The sequence below is a fragment of the Vulpes lagopus genome, chromosome 11 (genome assembly GCF_018345385.1).
Source record: "Vulpes lagopus strain Blue_001 chromosome 11, ASM1834538v1, whole genome shotgun sequence".
Classification (NCBI taxonomy): domain Eukaryota; kingdom Metazoa; phylum Chordata; class Mammalia; order Carnivora; family Canidae; genus Vulpes; species Vulpes lagopus.
The window spans coordinates 70707022-70715085 of record NC_054834.1 but is presented as its reverse complement, the minus strand read 5'-3'; positions in this window follow the sequence as shown (position 1 = coordinate 70715085).

The window sequence follows — 8064 nt, the reverse complement described above, 5'->3', positions numbered from 1 at the left end:
TGGGGGTGGGGGTCATGTCCCCACACCCTCCGGACCTCCTGCTTCTATAGGACAGCAGCCAATTCCAGCCAAGCTGTCCCTCCATCCCTGTTCCTTTCCATTCCGTGACCCTTCGGAGGACCCTTCGTGTCTGGTGTTCAGTTCCTGGGGCTGGCTCAGGGGATGAGCCAACTTGGGGGGCCCTGTTTGTGGTCTCCCTGCGGTGTTGGGGGCTGGGGGGCTGCCCCAAGGACCCAGCTCATCTGCCGGGCTGTGCAGTCACATCACCTGGGGCGCTTGTTAAACTCCTGAGGCCTGGACCCTCCCCTCCCCACCACCAGTTATGCAGGACCCCTTGGGCAGGGAGGTGGGGGATCTGGGCCAGGCCTGTAGGCTGCTAGGGAGGGACTTTATGGGAGGAGGTGGGGGCTCCACAAGAGGCCAATGACCTGACTCGGACCACAGGTTGGAAATAAGGAAGAGGGGGCCCAGCAATCACAGGGGGGCTCTCTGGAGAGCCACCGAGAGAGCTGGTTCATAGCTACGCGGATACATGGAACCAAACCTCCCAGACAAAAACCACAGGAGAGTAAGACCTCGCAGGACCAAGGACGTCGGAATCTCCTCTGACTCGCTTGCTGGACATCCAGCCCTGCTCAGCCCCCAGACCTCCCAGGAACCTTACAAACAACCCAGACAGATGGGGGGGCCTCCCCCCGGTGCTCACAGTCAGGTCCATCCATCCGTCCACTGGGCTCCATGGTCCTGACTCACGGGAGGGGCGTGAGCCAGGGGATGTCCAGGGTGGCTTCCAGAAGGCAGTGAGGCCAGAGCCCAGAGCTGAAGGAGAACGGTGCAGGCTGGGAACAGCATGTCCCTGTGGAGGGAGAACGCCAGGTGACAGGACGTGCCTGGCCACTGTATTACGGTTTTCCCCTTCACCTTCTCAGCCCACGTCCCGGCGTCACCTCCCACGTTCACACCCCTTGGATCCACTAGGAGCTGCGGGTTCCCAGAAGCTCGCTGCTCCCCAGACCTGCTCCCTCCTGCTCTGCACCTTCCCTTCCCTGCAGCCCTCCTCAGGGGGAGGAGCCTGCCTGAACCTAAGAATCACCTGCTGGAGGAAAATGCCAACACCCCGGCGCCCCCAGGAGCTAGTGGGTCTCCTCCAGGGCCCTGGAATCTGCATTCAGAACCCCGCCCTGGTGAGCCCCAGATCCCCTCTGCACCGGCCCTGACCAGCCCCACGTCGGGCCCACCTGGGCACCGACCCTCGGCAGCCCTTTGGATGAGGCCAGGCCAGGAAGGGGACACGTGTCTGCTCCAGCAGCCCCCTTGCCCGCACCTGGGCGCTCACCGCCAACCTGCTGGTACGCAGGCGTGCCCAGACCCCCGACGCTGCCCCCACACCCAGCACAGGCAGAGTCGGGCCCAGGGCTTCCTCACGCTTCCCCGAGGGCCGGACGTCTGCCTTCGTGTGAAACTCACGGCAGCAGTGATCCAATGAATCAAAGATCCACTGATATCCTGGCTTCAGCAAGAGTGCAGCCCCGAGGCCGTGCCCCCCCTTTCCCGGTCACCCCCAAGCCCATCCTGCCCTCTGCCTCCTAGGCCGCTGCTGCTCTTGACCGCGTGCGACTCCTTGTACTCAGGGACTGGCGTTGCGCTGCGCCGGTTCCTCGACTTGACGCTCCTGCATATGCTGACATCAGCTACACCACGTAAACATCCCGAATCTGAACGCTTTGAAATCCATGGCTCACGCCAAGATTATTTTTATTAATAAAAATCTACAGAAAAAAAAATCTTCAGTGAAGACCCTCCCCTTCACATACACCTTCATCGTAGAACCCCGGGGCTGGAAGGACACACAGTCACAGCCCGACTTCCCCTGCGCAGGAGGCTGACCCCACCGGCTCTCCCACACAGACCTCGGGAGTCACCAGTCACCAAGCTGGCTGAGGCCTCTGAGTCCTCCAGAGAATGCATGGGCCCTGGTTCTGCCCCTGGGGTCACTCACAACAGGGCAGCACTTTCAAGCACCCCACTTCCTCCACACATGCACCTCAGGACCCAACCACGTGACCCCCCACCAGTTAGTCTGCTTTCTTCTGGGCCCACTCCCATTTATCTGTGTCTTTTTTTGTGCCCATTGCTGATCTCAAGAGCTCATGTGGACTTAAACAGGTTATGATATATCAGGATCATCACCTCCTACAATACACACACTATACCTCTATTAATGTGACCCAAGTGTGTCTGTGAGGGGGGGGTGTATGTGTAGCATCTGTATCACACACCCCAGTAACAAATTAATGAGGTTCTCCTTCAGACAATATTTGGATTTATTTGGATACCTGGGTGGCTCAGTGGTTGAGCGTCTGCCTTCAGTTCAGGGCATGATCCTGGAGACCTGGGATCAAGTCCCACGTCAGGCTTCCTGCCTGGAGTCTGCTCCTCCCTCTGCCTGTGTCTCTGCCTCTCTCTCTGTGTCTCTCGTGAATAAATAAGTAATATATTAAAAATATATTTGGATTTATTAAGGGCCCTGGGTGAGTCCTAGCCTGAGGGCCAGCGTCTGGGGAACTTGGGACCCCAGAGCCACCAGTGCCCAGGCTTCTCAGCTCACCTGTCCCCGTCATGATGTTCACACTCACCTGTGCACATGCAGGGTCAGCCACCCCCACAGCCGGGAAAAAACATCACTCAGACACACATGGAGTCAAATCCTTCCTTTGTCACTGGGGCGGCGAGACCTCAGACAACGTGCTGAACCTCTCTGAGCTTCAAATCCTCATCCATAAACTGGCAACGGCATGGTCTGTGCTGAGCACCACGGTGACAGCTCCCCCCCCAAGCCAGTGGGTACACGGGAAGGTCCCCATAAGTCACCTGTCAGTCCTGCCTCCCAGGCCTTGCCGTCCGTAGACCTGACGGCTCATCAACCCTCGGGGGCAGCAGGGGCTCAGGGATCGTCCAGCCATCAGCAGGAGGCATCTGTCACCTCCACCATTGGTGGGAAGGGGAATATGAGAGAGAGACAGAGAGAGACGCCAGGCAGATTACGTGTGCATCCTTGGGACAGCACCTCCAAGAGCTGAGTTAACCGAGAATGTCCAGGCTGTGAAACCATGTTCACCTGGGCCAGGCTTAGTTAGCAGGTTCATTGAATTTCTAAGCCTACCCACCCCCAGCCAGGATGAATGGCACTGCCTGGTCCAGCAGCACTTGTCCAGTGACCTCACACAGAGAATCCCTTATTCACTGGCACTGAAAGTGATGATCAGACTCAGAGAGAGCAAAGCAGGCCACAGCAGGGCACAGGGTGTCCCTGGCAGCCCCCCGCCCACCATCAGACTCAGTTGTGAGGTGGCCAGGCTCAGGGTTTCCTCCCTGGTGCCCTCCAAGGACCTTGCCAAGGACCACCTTGAGACCTGAGCACAGAGGTGCATCGCCCTGGGGGACCGGGGACACCCCACCGCCTCCTCTCCAGGCTCGCCTGCACAGGGTGTTATGGGTGTACCCACCAGGGGTCTCTAGAGGAGCAAAACCAGTGGGGCACAGAGAGGTCTGTACCAGGAAGAGACTTATCACAGCAGTTGGCTCATGTTGTTGTGAGACCCAGAAGTCCTGCGATCTGCAGACAGCAGGCTGGAGACCCAGGGAACCAGTGGTGTGCTTCGGCCTGAGTCTGAAGGCCTGAAAAGGGCGGGGGGGGGGGCAGGTGTGAGTCCCAGAATCCGAAAGCCCAGGAGGAACCAGGAGGGCAAGGGAAGGTGGATGTGTCAGCTCCAGAAGAAAGAAAGAATTCATCCTTCCTCACCTCTTTGACCCATCTGGCTCCTGGTCCATCTGGTCTCGTCCCACTGGCAGGTCCTTTACTGGGTCTGCTGCATCAGGTGCTGGTCTCAGAGACACCCTCCCAGGCACACCCAGAAGAGTGCTGTGCCACCTGGACATTCCTTAGACCAGTCAACCTGATGCATAAAATAGGCCATACCATGAGCTTTTGTGAACATTTGTTTCTTCCCCATCTTCCCTGGCCTAAGAACGAATGCATGAGTACACGAAGATGGTTCAATGCACCACGTGCTCCATAGTTGCCTTCCGGGATTTGGGCAAGCTGCTCCATGAGTGGGCGGCAAGGGCGCCGCTCCTCTGACGTGATGGGCATAAGGTGGTATCTCCTTGTGGCCTCAATCTGCATGTCCCCTAGGATTGGTGATGTCCAGCATCTTTCCATGTGCTTATTGACCATTCGTATGTCTTCTTTGGAGATGTGTCTCTTCATGTCTTGTGCCCGTTTTGGAATTGAGTTTATTGTTGTTGAGGTGCAGGAGATCTTTATATATGCGGGATATTGACCCCTTATCAGGCATATGTTTGCAGATATTTGCTCCTTCTGTGGGTCTCCTTCTCCCTCCATGGACAGTGGTCTGTGACACACAGAAGTTTTCAATCATTTTTTTAAAAGATTTTATTTATTTATTCATGAGAGACAGAGAGAGAGAGAGAGAGGCAGAGACACAGGCAGAGGGTGAAGCAGGCTCCATGCAGGGAGCCCGACATGGGACTCAATCCTGGGTCTCCAGGATCAGATCCTGGGCTGAAGGCGGCGCTAAACCGCTGAGCCACCCAGGCTGCCCGAAGTTTTCAATCTTAATCAAGACCATTTTATCTATTTTTTTCTTTTTGTGGCCTGTGCCTTTGGCATCACATCCTAGAAATCACTGCCCAACACAGTGTCACAAAGCTTTTTCTCTGTGTTTTACTCTAGAGGTTCTATAGCTTCAGCTCTTACTTGGGGCTTTGATCCATCTTGAATGAATTTCCATACATGCTATTAGGTAGGGTCCAACCTCACCCTTTTGCATGTGCATGTCTTGTTCTCTCAACACGATTTCCTGAAAATTCCCCCATTGAGTGGTCTTGGCAACCTTGTTGTAAATCGTTTAACCGTATAAATGAGGGTTTATCTCTGGGCTCCCTATTCCATCGGTCTGTACATCTGTCTTTGTGCCAGGATCACACTGTTTTGATAATGTAGCTTTGTAGTTAATTTTGAAATCAGAAAGCATAAATCCTCCAGTTGTGTCCTTTTACAACATCATTTTGTCTGTTTGGAGGCCCTTGTGATTTCATATGAATTTTTGGATGGATTTTTCTATTTCTGCAAAGAAGTCACCGGGATTTTTCTAGAGATTGCATTGATTCTGTAGATTACTTTGAGTCATACGGACATCTTAGTGGGCAGTTCCTTTTTGCCCTGGACCCTTTCCACCAGGTAGAGAGTGTGAAGGGAGAAAGGACACTGCAGAAAAGCAGATAAACTACTTTTCAGAGTCTAGACCCACACAGTACTTCACAGAAGCCACTAGTCACACTGGCCCATTCAAACAGATGCCAAATTCATTGAAATTCAGTTCCCCGGTTGCACGAGCCATATTCCAAGCACTCGGCAACCACACATTGCTGGTGGCCACCAAATTGGGCCACAGGGCTTACCAGACACTTCCATCGCTTCAGAAAGTCTGGTTGAATGGTATCATCCTAGACTTTTTTTTTTTTTAAGTTTCCTCTCTTTATTCCAGCAACTGAACAATAATAAAAAAGAATTACATGAAATCCTACTGTCACCAAGTTTGAGAATAAAAATCAAACAGGACCGGGGATCCGCAGCGGTTTGGTGCCTGCCTTTGACCCAGGGCGTGATCCTGGAGACCCAGGATCGAATCCCACGTTGGGCTCCCGGTGCATGGAGCCTGCTTCTCCCTCTGCCTGTGTCTCTGCCTCTCTCTCTCTCTCTCTCTCTCTCTGTGTGTGTGTGTGTGTGTGACTATCAAAAATAAATAAATAAAAATTTAAAAAAAATTTTTTTTTAAATCAAACAGGACAGTTATACTCTCTTTTAAGGCAGAACTAGGAGATGATTTTTTTATTTTTTTTTTATTTATTTTATTTTTATTTATTTATGATAGTCACAGATTGAGAGAGAGAGAGAGAGGCAGAGACACAGGCAGAGAGAGAAGCAGGCTCCATGCACCGGGAGCCGGATGTGGGATTTGATCCCGGGTCTCCAGGATCGCGCCCTGGGCCAAAGGCAGGTGCCAAACCGCTGCACCACCCAGGGAAGGGATCCCCTGAGATGATTTTCAGTAAAATTGTAGCTAAATGCACTTTATTACTGGAACGCATCAAGATTTAGAAGGATTAGAAGGGCTAGCTAATTGTCTGTACACACAGTGACTCATGCAGTCCGTTTGCACGGGATTAATCTTCTGTCGAGTATCTCCTGGCTGGGCTATGTGGCTCGTGTGACATTGATTGTGTGTTCTGTGTGGAGCTGGAATTGAAAACTGGGAAAACAGATCAATTTAGGGGCCAGAAAGCTACCACAGAAGAGGTGTTCGCATGAATTTCAGGGACTCGGATCTTTACGCTTCTCTTTTAACATGTCTGATGAGTCCAACCGCCACATTTGATTCAGTTGTTCTTGTTTGAAGAGTACCTGCCTTAGGCCCATGGGACACGTAGGGTCCAGCAGGTGAGCCACCATTTCAGGTGACCTTAAGTTAGAGGATATTGGCCTGGTACAAGAAATCTGATAAAAATGCACAGTAGGGAAGAAATGGCACCTATCAAAGAGAAATATACTGATATGTTAAGATTGAGACTTAAAATAGTCATCAGCATATTCCTTCTTCAAGCACAGCTGACGTCTCAGGAGTACGTCATGGTGATGCAGTAGGATGTGATTCCCCCAGCGAGTCCACCACCTGTCCCCTGCGAAGTCATTACACGGTAGAGAGCCTCCCCTAATGCCGAACCATACCTCCCTGTAGCTTATTTATTTGACAGCCAGAAGCTTGTGCTTCTTAGCCGCCTTCCCCTGCTGCGCCTGCGTCTCACCCTCCACTCTGGAACCCACCAGTTTGTTTCTGTGGTCTGCTTCTGTTTGAGAATCCTTTGTTTTGTTTTGTTTTGAGTCTACACAGAAGCAAGACCGTGTAGTGTTTGTCTTTCTCTGTCCGACCTGTTTTATTTGCAATATCCTCTGGATCTGTCCATGTTGTCACAGATGGCACGATTCTACTCTGTTATGACTGAGTGATATTCCATCGTGTGTGTGCGTGTGCGTGCATGTGTGTGTGTGTGTGTGTACACCGGTTCTTTATCCATTTATCCATTTATCTGTCGATGGACAATTAGATCATTTCCATATCTTGGTTGTTGTAAATACTGTTGCGATAAATACAGGACTGCAGATATCTTTGCAAATTAGTGTTTTCTTTCCTTTTCTTTTTCTTTTTCGGATAAATACCCAGTAGTGTGATTACTAGATCATGGGGTAGCTCTATTTTTCACTTTTTGAGGACCCTCCATACTATTTTCCAGAGTGGCTGCAACAGCTTGCATTCCCAACCCATGCAACAGCTTGCATTCCCAACCATCCCAACCAGCTTGTAAGAAGGTCTAGTTTCTTCACATCCTCGCCAACACTTGCTGTTTCTCATGTTTCTGATCTTAGCCATTCTGACTGGTGTGAGGTGGTATCTCGCTGTGGCTTTGAATTGCATTTCCCTGGTGGTGAGGGATGGTGAGCATCTTTTCTTGTGCCTGCTGACCTTTCATGTCTGTTCGTGCCTTCTGCCCATTTTTAAATCAGGTTGGCTTTTTTCTTAATATGACTTGCAGGGAGTTCTTTATATGGTTTGGATACTAACCCCTGTTGGATGCATGATTTGCAAATGTCTCCTTCCATGTCGTTTTGCTGGTGGTTTTCTTTGCTGTGCAGAAGCTGTTGTTTGCTGTAGGCTTGCTTGTTAATTTTATCTCTCGTTGCCGCTGCCTGAGGAGACTTGCCCGAAAACAGATCACCAAGACCAATGTCAGAGAGGTTATGGCCTATGTTCTCTTCTAGGAGTTTTAAGGCTCCTGGTCTGTCATTTGGATCTTTCATCCACTTGGAGCTGATATGTATGTGCTTTAAGATAGGGATCCAGCTCCGTTCCTCGCACGTCGTTATCCAGGCCTGGACTTCGCTAAGTTGCAAGAGGCCCAAAGTGGAAATATAAAAATCCCCAA